The sequence below is a fragment of the Canis aureus genome, chromosome 4 (assembly GCF_053574225.1).
Source record: "Canis aureus isolate CA01 chromosome 4, VMU_Caureus_v.1.0, whole genome shotgun sequence".
In the NCBI taxonomy this organism is placed as follows: domain Eukaryota; kingdom Metazoa; phylum Chordata; class Mammalia; order Carnivora; family Canidae; genus Canis; species Canis aureus.
Genome location: NC_135614.1, coordinates 29,693,708 through 29,706,408, shown reverse-complemented (window position 1 = coordinate 29,706,408; position 12,701 = coordinate 29,693,708). Strand labels below are relative to the sequence as shown.

At 46.0% G+C, this 12,701-nt stretch overlaps 1 protein-coding gene and 1 non-coding gene across 5 annotated transcripts in view; one reads left to right on the top strand and one right to left on the bottom strand.

Annotated features, from left to right (window-relative positions):
• RPS24 (ribosomal protein S24) overlaps positions 1-12,701 on the bottom strand; it is a 402,261-nt gene that overhangs the window by 375,747 nt on the left and 13,813 nt on the right. The window lies entirely within an intron of this gene.
• LOC144313138 (U6 spliceosomal RNA) lies at positions 9,423-9,527 on the top strand. The gene has a single exon (XR_013378862.1). It is a non-coding gene; the product is annotated as a U6 spliceosomal RNA (small nuclear RNA).

The following is a 12,701-nucleotide window of genomic DNA, read 5'->3' as shown; positions in this document are numbered from 1 at the left end:
AGATAGCCACAGAGAGAGCTTGGGGCTGGTGACGTGTGTGGGGGTCTCCCACACGGAGGTGATAACTAAAGGCATGGGAGCAATTTGAGCTCTTTGGTTCAAGAAGTAGCTTGGAGGGGAGTTTAGAAACCCTCATGATGCTCCTAAAACTGTTCCTGTTATACACCAATCCTCTCACTCAAGGCGTGTGCAGGATGTCAGCTGGGATTTTTACTATTGCCCCAGACTAGTTATGGGGACATAGCTAAAAGCAAAGTGTCACTATCACACATCTACAAAGCCACTGGTAGCAGACACCTCTGCAAAGGTTTCATCAAGAAACTGAAACAGCCCCTCTAACACCAGGCCCCAGCACAAACCATGACAGACAGACACACATACAGGGTAACAGACACAGACACACACATGCTCTATGTAAGGGACAGGGGAAGAAAAACAGAGGATCACTGGGGAAATCGGTATCAGAGAGAACATATTGTTTCAATGAAAAGGGCTCAAAAGAACCACTCATAGAAATGGGGGGGCTTGCCCATAAGAAGGGAAGCTGGCATTTCCCTTCCCAGCTGGGTGCTTGCTGAGCTGCATTATCTGCAGCCCCACCTTGTACTTCCAGGACAGAGGAACCAAACCTAGGAAGGTAATAATGCCAGGTAAAGCTGACACGGGTCCCCTGGAGTTTGGGGATTTATATAAGCATGGAACATGGCGTCCACTTTCCCCAGGGGTTCTTTCAAGGCAGAAAGCTTGAAGGAGCCATAAGGCGGACAGTAGGGTAGAATGCGTAGGAAAAAAGAGGGTACCCACACCCCTGATCCCATGGACCCCTGAAGGTACAGTAGGGCCTTAGTTGCTCCTGCGCAGCTGCAAAGAGGTATAGAGAAGAGAGGATGGGCCAGAGCAGCAGGACAGCCCAGGAAGCAGTGCCCTTTGACACCCACCTGCCCCCCGCCCCACCCTGCAACACACACACACACACACACACACACACAAAGAAGGCAAGTGTGCACCATTCACGGGGCTGAAGACACCTGCTGCCTCTAAGGGCATCCTCACAGATTGATGGTGCTGGCAAGAGCTAGACTCTGCCCCAAGGACACCAGCTTGCCATCTACACAGAGACCACCAAGTCAAGCATAGCAGGAAACAAAAGCAGAGATGCCTCCCACCACATATGGGGACCACTTCTCTAAGAAGCCTGCCTCCACAGCCCATTATCCCTGTACCTGACCCCTGGGGATGGGCCCCAAAGCTCCGGAGTAGGAAGAGGAGTGAGAAAGCAAACACTACCCCCTCCCGCCTTCCATCACTGAGTACAGGCCTCACCTACAGTAGGCCAAGGGGAGAGTTTCGTTCAGAGACACTGGTAGTTCTGACCATAAAGCTATGGACTCCACTCCAGCTAATGTTAAGGGTAATTTGACAGAGTTCAGCAGAAAGCAGTGACTAGAGAAACATAAAACCATTTCACATCTCTAAGTCACCAAGTTGACACTTGTCAATAAACCAGTTACACAGAGGCCAATGTGGAAGCCCCTCTTTAAACTGATGAATAAAGGAAAGAGGGAAGAGGTGGGAGCTCTCGGCCCCCTACCTCTGTTTCTCAGTAAGATAGAACTTAAGTCAAAACCTCCTCAGTCTTAATTACCAAACAAAAAAATAACCAGACAAGCTTCTCACTGTATGTCTTTATTTATACTGTCATCTGCTCCAGCATTTTAATATCCAACTTTCCGTTGGAAGACAGATGCCTGGATGTTCACACCCCGTTCTAATGGCTTAATACCCTGGGTACTGGAGCAGGGAGGGGGCTGCAAGGAAGGAGGGGGGATGAAAGCCGCCGCCACATTGAGCACAACTTTGGAGCAAATGGGTTTGAATATTCATTAAACAACATTTAATTTAAACACCCAAACTCTGAAAGCAGCAGCATATGGCCTGTTTTATTTTACATAAACTGAATAGGAGGTTGGGCCATTCGTTTCTGCAGACATAATGTTCATTACCAATGAAGAATGCCTCCCTTTGAGGACACCCCTGCACTGTACTGGGCCCACTGGCCCACTGCCCCCACAGGCTCGGTCGAGCCCACTCGTGGCGGTGGCACAGTGACATCAACCAAATCCCCATCACCCTTTGGGGGCAGATTAGGATTTCATAAAGGAAAGAGAGGAGACTCTGAAGGCCTCCTGGCTCCTTGATTTACACCTTAGGAAAGAGGATTAGCAGAATTCTCATCCCCCTAGATTGGGCCTCCTTGGCGCCTGGGGGCTAGGCAGCAGCATCCAGATGGCATGAGCCTGACCTCCTCTGCCTGTGCAGGGCTGCCATGCAGCAGTCATGCCAGGCCCCACAGCTCTGCCCACTCAGCCTGGAGTTTAGGATTGTGCACATTTATACAGAAGGCTCTGGATACAGCAAGATGTACATGAGCATATGTATGAGCCTGTGTGTAAACTTTTGTGGAGGGGTGTATACAGATGGCCCCATGTACTGGTTGTATGTGTGTGCATGTGCCCATGGATGCAGTGTCTCTCTCAGTGTGCCTGCAGGTGTGCATGTGTGTGCATGTGCACAACAGGTTCATCTGGAGAGGTACGAGGTGTCCTCTGTAACCGCGAAGGTATAAAAATCCCAGTAGGTGTGTAGGTACATACATCCACACAATGTGTGTGTGTGACAGTGAGAGTATGTGTGTTTAAGGGTTTTCTTAAAACAACAACAACTGTCACTCTGGTTCCTAACTTGGGGCCCGCAGACATCTCCCATGGCATCCATGTGGGGTAGGGCGGGAGGGGAGGACATGAACTTGGATGGGAAAAAAAAAGACATCTTTATTTCACTAACTTCTAACTTTTTTCCATCATGAATATAAACAACAAACCTCAACAGCCTGATGAGTTCCAATAATTGTGTCACCAACAGAAATATTTTCATATAATACCACAGATGTTGCAGAACTCAAAATGTCCTTTATGCTCTTGATCACTACTTTGAATTAGAAGTTATCAGATCTGCCACAAGATACAATTATCACATTAATAAAGAAGCATATAGGATACTTCATCACAAATTATTTAATATTTCGCTAAGCATACTTGAACAAAATTGGTTTTCTTAGTAAGTTGATGTTTTTCTTGCACTTAGAAATATTCCAGGAAGGAGCCTGTTGGTCAACAGCCTACAGGAGCAAACAAAAGGTAAAGGACTCCATGTGTGGAGATGAAAGGAGCCACCTGTGGCCCAGCAAGCATTCACAAGACACCAGATGGACAAGTGTGCAGAACCCTGGCAAGGTGGAACCAGTACCTTCCCCTTTGAGGGAGACCCTCCCCAAAGGGTATGTGTCCATGTCCACAGAAGAGGGGCAAAAAAACCAGTAACCCTATAAAAAGACAGCCATCTCCCCATGGTCCCAATCATGCTAGAAACTATGCAGACAGCCCAACCTGGCATCTCCTTGGCACCTGCCCTCCAAGACTATGGGATAGGCTTCTCAGGGGGGCCAGGACATGGACAAGGCTGTGGAGCATGCTCCCAGTCAAAGCCACACCAGGCTCACCAACCCCATTCATGCCTCCTTGTCACTGCCTATCCACCCAAATGTCAGGCTTTCTTCAATGACCAAGACAGAAGAGCCAATTCAAAATACCTTAAATAAGAGACAGCATTCATTAGCCTCCATAATTAGAGTCCAGGACAACAGGTGCTTCAGGTAGGTTTGAGCAGGGCTCTGGCCTGCTCCAAATCCCAACTATGTCCTCAAGCTGGCTTTCTTCATGGTAATGAAATGTGTACAGTGGTTCTTTTTTTCTTTTTCTTTTTTTTATGATAGTCACACAGAGAGAGAGACAGACAGACAGACAGACAGAGGGAGAAGCAGGCTCCATGTAGGGAGCCCGACGTGGGATTCGATCCCGTGTCTCCAGGATTGCGCCCTGGGCCAAAGGCAGGCGCCAAACCGCTGCACCACCCAGGGATCCCCTGTACAGTGGTTCTAAGCCTCACGTCTGCACATCACATCACGTGGAACAGGAGCGATCTCTTCCCAGCCATCAAGGGGAAGCCTTCCCACCAACTGCAATTGGCCTAACCTCAATCTGCTGCTTTAGCCAGGGGCAGTTCCGTACACTGATCAGTTTAGGTCTGGGTCACTGCCCATCACCAAGCCATTACTAGGCCAGGAGCCAACGCCACACTTTTATTAGCTTAGACCAGTCAAGACCTACCCGCCCCCAAGAAAAACAAATGGAGAGAGTGGCAGGGAGATAAAATGGATGGCTGGAGAGGTGACTAGAAGATCCTCCTAGATGAACAGCTAGCAAGCATCTCAGCTTCCAACCAAACTAGCAGTGCTGGGGCAGGAGCCATCATTTATCAACCCCAAGGTAACCACTGAGAAAAGCACATCGCAGGTGTCAAATTCCCATGACAGGCCCTCAGCCTGCCACTGAGTACGCTAACAGCACCCGCAGCCACACAACCTGAGAGGGCTCCCCTCTCCCAGAGACCAGAGTTCTTTAATAAAATATTGTCTGGAAGACAGGAAGGCTGGGGAATTCCTTTCGCGGGCCTCAGTTTCCCCACACTGTCAAAAAGGGAATCGGACGAAAAAAACCTAAAAGCGCTTCCCAACTGGCAGTTCATGCATTATAGTGAAGGGAAGAGCACCTAAACCTTGGTGTTTGTACACCCAAGAGCCCCCATCATCTCCTGTCAAATTCTGCTACAGCCTCCCAGCTGGTTTCCCTACTCCACTCCAGTCCCACCCCTGAGACCAGTGTGCTCCCTAAACAGCCACCATTCAGTCAGTCACTCAGCAAGTATGTACCTATCCTGCTGGGTACCAGCCATTGGTCTAGTCACAGGGGTTATAGCAATGATGTACATATAAAAAAAAATTTTTTGTGAAGACACACACACACAAAACCCCTGCCTTAATGAAGCTTCCTTTCTAGACAGAATACAGTCAAGAAATGAGAAAATAGAAGTGAACACTGAGGAGAAAACATCAAAGCCAGAAAGAAAACTTGAGGAAGGCTACAATCTTTGATAAAGTGGTCAGAGAAGGTATCTCAGAGAAGGTAACAACTTGAACGAAGACCAGATGAAAGGGAGAACATGAATGACCCACAAGGTTGGCTGGGGCAAGTGTGGTCCAGGCTGAGGGGATAACATGTGCAAAGGTCCTGGAGCAGTAACAGGGCTGACAGGCTGGAGGAGCAGAGCTAGCAGCTGGGAGGGTGATGGGAGGCCAGGTCACAGGTCATGTGGATCATGGAGAACCTTTAAGCATCTCTTTAAGTGACATGGACAGCCCCTGGGGGGGTTCTGGACAGAAGAAGGACCTCATTTGACTCTCCTCCTCACAGCACACTCCAGTTGCTGCGTGGAGAATAAATCTAAGGGGTGAAGGTATAATCAGGCATGCGGTGAAGAGGCCACAGCAGTAACAAGGTGAGAAATCAGGCTTGGACCACAGGGGCCACAGAAGTGGTAAGAAACAAACAGGTTCTGGATAGATCATTTGAAAGAAAAGCCAGATGTGTAGATGAACTGGACACAGGACTTAAAGTAGAGGCTTTCTGGCCAGTGCCCTTTGTAAAAGGCACAGCTGATGCACCAGTCTTCTGCCTAAAATCTTCCAGTGGCTTCTCCCTGCCCTCTAAGTAAAGTCCAACCTGTAAACATCTGCTACTGTCCCCACATGGGCCAACCCCTCCCGCCCTTCTGGCCACATTTCTATACGCTCCCCAGTCTTGGCTCTTCTTCCTTCTACAAACCCGCCCACCTTCTCTCGCCTCTCTCTGCCTGAAAATTTCCTCACCTGTTTACAATTCCAGGCCCCAACTGCCTCATCTGCAAAAGGGAGGAGAGTATAGTACCTGATGACTTGCAAGGGACCTGCCAGCTGCAACAAGCTGCAGTCTGTGGTCCTGAGTTTCCGTGCCCTCCCTCGCCTGGGCCCAGGAAGATCAGCAACAGAAGCCAGCCAAGAGTGTTCCCAGGGCAGGCTGGGGTATTCACCAAGGGCCAGTCTGAAGTACAGACACCAAGGCTTGAAGGGCAAGGACATAGAAAGGCTGTGGAACAGCCTGGGTAGAAGTAGGAGTAACAAACAACATGGTCTGAAGTAGTTAAGAATTCCAAAGCCAACCTGCCCTGGCACGAGCAGAGCCCCTCCCCCTGGGGCACCACACCCTTCCCTTCCACCCCTGCTCATCCTTCATAGCCCCTGGTATAACTCAGCTCAAATCCCCTGAGGAAACCTCCCTGCTGACTCTGGACCCTCCCCTCTGCAAGCCAGTTAGTGGTGGACACAACAGTCTTCTTCCCTCTCACCTCTAGGCCCACCCATTCCCGTTCCTGACAGAGTCGACTTGGAGCCTCACACACCACAGGTGTATCTTAAACCTTTCTTGGAAACATATCACCAATATAGTCTGCACAAGATGTGAGTTTCCTGCCGGGGCAAAACATCCTTTGTCCAGTAGGGAACCTGGTCTTTGTGTGGGGAACCAGCCAGAGGGACTGTGATCCAGGCCACATCCCCAGCTTCATGGCCTGCACCGAACCCGGCTATCTCCTCTCACCTTCAGGATGCTGAAAAGCCAGAGACTCCTTCTCTCTCGCCCGCCCTCACCTTCCGCCCAGGGATGTTATGAGAATTAATGGGATAACAGATGAAGTACCTCCAAGGAAACGGGCTACATAAATCCAAAGTGTTGTTATTAAATTCCAAATTTAGCCCTCGGGATCAGTGAGACATGAACAGATCTGGGCTGGGAGCAATCCCAGCTGTATGGACAGGAAGTCCCCACAAAATCAGAAGCCCCAATATACAGGCGTTAGAGGTCAAAGAAAACCCTAAAAAATCCACCAGGTCTATACCTTGCAGAAGGCCCAAAGAGCCTCTATAGCAATCCCATAAAGTAAGCAGCTAGACTCTGCCTGGACACCACCAGTGATATAGCAAGCTCATGACTCCACAAGTCAGCTCCTGCCCTCTTCCATTAGCTCTGGGTTTCAAAAACTTCCTCCTGTCCAGCCAAACCATTGTGCCATATTTTCCACACTCTCGGACAAATCTCACCCTTTTCCCACGTGATAACCTCTGACCAATAAAACCTATCTATCTCTGCTTGTTTCTAGCTAAATACCTCCAGGCCTTTCAAACAGGCCTCATAAGCCATCATTTGAAGGCAGGCTACCATCCTGATACTCTTTTCTGAACAAGCTCCACTTCACAGCTTCCAAAAATAACATAACCCTAAGGAGCAGTGCAACAGGACAGGGCAAAAGAGGACTCACTTCACTCTAGGTGCCTACTTCCTATGGAGCAGCTGGAGGCAACAATTTGTGCTTTTTTTAGCATCCAAATCACACCATGAAGTCATATAATCTCCATTTAGGTTTCAGGCCATCATCTCTGCCACACATACATATATCTGGCTAGTGATGGCCCCAAAGGACCCCAGAAATGATACACAAGCTGGGTGGGTGGGCCTCCTGGGAGCAGAGAACCACATGAACGCAGCCTTGGGACCCAAGACTGACGTAAATTCAAGGCCCAGCTCTGCCACTTACTGAACAACCTTCAGCAAATGACCAAAATCCTGAGTTTCAATTTGTTTCTCTCTGAGATGAGAAAAATAATGTTCACCTTGCAGAAGTCTGGTGAGGACACAAGAGAATATATACAATGTGCCTAGCACACTCAATATTAAGTACTCAATAAAAGGCATTATTGTTATATTCAAAGTCTCATGGGACCCCTGATAGAAGTTTCCAAGGACAGAAAACCCAGGAAGTGACAGCATAGTCCACTGAGTTTCAGTGGACTGAAACTCATACAATTCAATGAGGAAAAAATAATCTTTTCAACAAGTGGTGCTAGGACAAATGAGTAGTCACATGAAAAAGAATGAAGTCAGGCCCCAACCTCACACCATCTGTAAAAATTAACTCCAAATATATCACAGATCTAAATGTAAAAGCTAAAACTATTAGACTTTTAGAAGAAACCATCGGAGTAAATCTTCATGACCTTTGGGTTAAGCAATGGTTAGACTTAACAGCAAAAGCAGAAGTGACAAAAAATGGATAACCATCAAAATATAAAGCATCTGCATTTTAAAAGGTACCATCAAGGAGCACTTGGCTGGTGCAGTTAGTATAACGGGGCAGCTCTTGATCTCAGGGTCTTAAGTTTGAAACCCACATTGGGTGTAGAGTTTACTTAAAAATATTTTAATTAAAAAAGATAATAAAGAATACCATCAAGAAAGTGAAGAGACAACCCACAGAATGAGAAAAAATATTGGTAAACCATATACCTGATAAGACTTCTATCTAGAATACATGAAGAATGCTTACCATAATAAAAACACAATCCAATTTTAAAATGAGCTAAAGACTTTCTAAAGATATATATAAACAGCCAATAAGCACATGAAAAGATGCTCAACACCACTAGTTACTAGGAAATGCAAATCAGAACCATAATGAGATACCACTTCACACCGATTTGGATGGCTAAAGTCAAAGGTACAGATAATAGTAAGTGCTGACAAGGTTACAGAGGAATCAGAACTTTCTTTTAAAGATTTTATTTATTCATGAGAGACACAGGCAGAGGGAGAAGCAGGCTCCATGCAGGGAGCCTGATGTGGGACTCGATCCCAGGACTCCAGGATCACGCCCTGGGCCGAAGGCAGCACTAAACCACTGAGCCACCCAGGGATCCCCCGAAATTAGAACTTTCATACACTGCTGGGAAGAATATAAAATGGTGCTGCCTCTGTGGAAAATAGTTTGGGAGTACCTCAAAATGTTAAACACAGAATTACCATGTGACCCAGCAATTCCACTCCTAAGTATACCTCCAGAGAAATGAAAATGTGTGTCCATGCAAAAATTTGCACATGCATGGCCACAGCACCAGAATTATTCATAACAGCCAAAAAGTAGAAACAATTCAAATGTTCTTTAACTAAAGGACAAAATATAGTACAGCCACCCAATGGACTAGTATCTGACAATGAAAAAGAATGAAGTACTGCTACATGCTACCACATGGGTGAACCTTGAGAACATCATGCTGAGAGAAGCCAGTCACAAAATCATGCACGATTCCATTTACATAAAATGTCCAGAATAGTCTCATCCACAGAAACTTTAAAGCACATGAGTAGTTGTCAGGGACTGGGAGAGAGAGAATGGAGAGAGACTGCTAATGGATAATAGATTTCTTTTTTCTTGGAGTAATGAAAATATTCTCTGTGAATATACTAAAAATAACTGAGTTGTACACTTGATAAGGCATGTAAATTATCTCAATAAACCTGTGTTTGTTTTTAAAAAGGTATGAAGTACTGCCACATGCTACGATATGAAACCTGAAAATATGTTAAGAACCAGTCACAGTGATCACTTCGGCAGCACATATACTAAAATTGGAATGATACAGAGAAGATTAGAGGCCCCTGCGCAAGGATGACACGCAAATTCGCGAAGCATCCCATATTTTTTGTTGTTGTTAAGTCTTGTTGACATTCATCATACCACCGAATTTTAGGAATACAGAGTTGTGCTGTGGAAAAAAAAAAAAAGAACCAGTCACAAAAGATCATGTATTACATAATTCCATCTATAGGAAGGAAAAATGTCCATAACAGGCAAATCTAAAAAGAGAGAAAGTAGAGAAGTAGTTGCCCAGGGTTGGGGACTAGAGGCTGGGAGGAACAGTGAGTGATTGCTGAGGAACACAGGGTTTTCTTTCTGGCATGATGAAAGTATTCAAAATCTAGGTAGCGGTGATCAGGTGCTACATTCTGTGAATATACTGAAGCCCACTGAATTATACACTTTATTTTTTTCTTAAGATTTCATTCATTTCTTCATGAGATACACAGAGACAGAGACAGAGAGAGGCAGAGACACAGGCAGAGGGAGAAGCAGGCTCCATGCAGAGCGCCCGACGTGGGACTCGATCCCGGGTCCCCAGGATCACACCCTGGGCTGAAGGTGGCTCTAAACCGCTAAGCCACCGGCGCTCCCAAATTATACACTTTAAAAGGATGACTACTATGGTATATGAATTATGAATAAATAAGTTTTTAAAAAGAAAGTTGGTTTTTGTTTTTGTTTTTTTTTTAAGTGGCAACATAGGGTGATCTGAGAGTGATGCAGAAAAAAGGCAGAAGTCTTGGCAACATGAGGGGTGGCTGCTATGGACACATCAGGAGCCCTCTGTCCTTACCCCCTCTCACCAAGTGCTCCCTTCTGCCCCAGTTAAGTGGAGACTGGGATCCATGAGCTGGCAGGACCAGCGAGAGACCCCTATCCTGACTTGCGCCAATCAGTGTCACATTCCTGGGAAGGGGTAAGTAAGATACAGGGTCTAATTAATGGTGCTGGTTGCCTGGCATGGGAAACAATGGGAAGGCCAGCTGTGAGAAAGGCAGGAGAGCATAAAAAGCTGCCTGCCAAGAGAGAGCGGGAGTGGACTCAAAGAAGGGGAAGGAAGGAGGAGGGAAGGGCTGATTTGTACTGGAATACTTTCCCAGTCTCCATCCCAGGGAGGCCACCAGCACTGCCTACACCATGATTTGTTAAACACCTCTTAGCTTTCCAGTAAATTCCTTTTGCTTGAGAGGCTTCTGCTCAGAGTCCCCATGAAGCATCCATTTTCTTCTTCCTGACATGGCAGAGACTGATAGTTGTCCCCTAAAACCATTCTCCCCACATTTGCCCAGGCTAGAGCTAGCCTACATTTCCCAGCTCTCTTGCAATTAGGTGTGCCAGGAGACTGAGTCCCAGCCAATACAACAGGAACAAAGATGACGGGGGTGGCTTCTGGTCAGGACTTTGTGGAGAATGACTCCCTCTCCGCCACCTTTTCCCCATTCTGCCAGGCAGATGCAGGTGACCATGAGGCCCCAAAGATGACAAATGCACTAAAGAGGAGGGGCCTGGGTTCTTGAAGCACCACCTGCAGAGGAGAGCTTCCTGCTGACCAGGAATACCCCCACCCTAATTGGCAACCATTTACAGAATGGAGCCAACACTGTGAATAACAAAGCAGAGGAAATGTCTAGGTCTTCATGACACTGTTGATCTGCTGCATCAATCAACCTTGAACACTTCTCTGCATCTAGATGGCTCCTTATGTAAGCAAATAAATGTCCTCATTGTTCAAGGCAGTTTAAGTGGAGCTCTTGGTGTTTTGCAGCTGAAGGCCTCTTACCTATACACCATCTAAATCAAAGACAAAACCAGCTCAGGGAGCAGCAGTAGTAGACATCTCAACTCTTAGCTTCTCAGGGAACACTTGTGTACCAGTGATACTCTGCAAGACAGCAGAGGGTAACAAGATGAACAGCATGGAAAAGTGCCCCAGATGACACTGCAGGGCTTTGTAACCTTAAAGATAGGAAAATGGTCTTGAGAAAATTAGACAGCCACTTGCAAAAGAATAAAACTGGACCTCTTACACTATGCACTTATACAAAAATCAATTCAAAATGAATTAAAGATTTGATGCTAAGACTTGAAACCATAAAATTCCTAGAAGAAAACATAGGGGGTAAGTAAGCTCCTCAACAATGGTCTTGACAATGATTTTTTGGACTTGACACCAAAAGCAAAATTAACAAAAGCAAAAATAAAGAAGTTCAACTACATCAAATTAAAAAGCTCTGCCCATGGGACGCCTGGGTGGCTCAGTGGTTGAGCATCTTGCCTTTGGCTGGGGTATGGTCCCTGGTCTGAGGATCAAGTCCCGCCCGGGGCTCCCCTCGGGGAGCCTAGCCTGCTTCTCCCTCTATGTCTCTGCCTCTCTCTCTCATGAATGAATAAAGTCTTAAAAAAAAAAAAAAAAAAAAAAAAAAAAGCTCTGCCCAGCTATGAACAACCTATGGGGTGGGAGAAAATATTTACAAACCACATATTGGATAAGGTTAATGTCCAAAATATATAAAGAACTCATACAACTCAACAGCAAAAAAAAAGAAAAAAAAGAAAAAAAAAAGAAATCCAATTTAAAAATGGACAAAGGAACTGAATAGACACTCTTCCAAAAGACATAAATGGCCAATGCATGAAAAGGTGTTCAACTCACTAATCACCAAGGAAATGCAAATCAAAACCAAACCACAATGACAGATCACCTCGCAGAATGGCTATCATCAAAAAAACAAGAGGTAAGTGTTGGCAAGGATGTGGAGAAAAGGGAACTCTGTGCACTCCTGGTGGGAATGCAAATTGGTGCAGCCACTCTGGAAAAAAGTATGGAGGTTCCTTCAAAAACTAAAAATAGAACTAACCTATGATCCAGCACTCCCACTCCTGGGTATGCATCCAAAGGAAATGAAATTACTTTCTTGAAGCAGTATCTGCGTACCCATGTCCACTGCAGCATTATTTATAGTAACTAAGATGGGAACAACCTAGTGTCCATAGAGAGATGAATGGATAAAGAAAGTGTGGAAGACACAATACACATACACAGTGGAATGTTATTCAGCCGTTTAAAAAAGAAATCTTGCCATTTGTGACAACATGGATGGAGCTTGAGGGGACTATGGTGACATTAAAGCCAGAAAATACTGTATGATCTCACTTATATGTGGAATCTAAAAAAAAAAAAAACCAAAACTCACAGAAATGAAACAGATTGGTGGTTGCCAGAGGCAGGGGTAGGG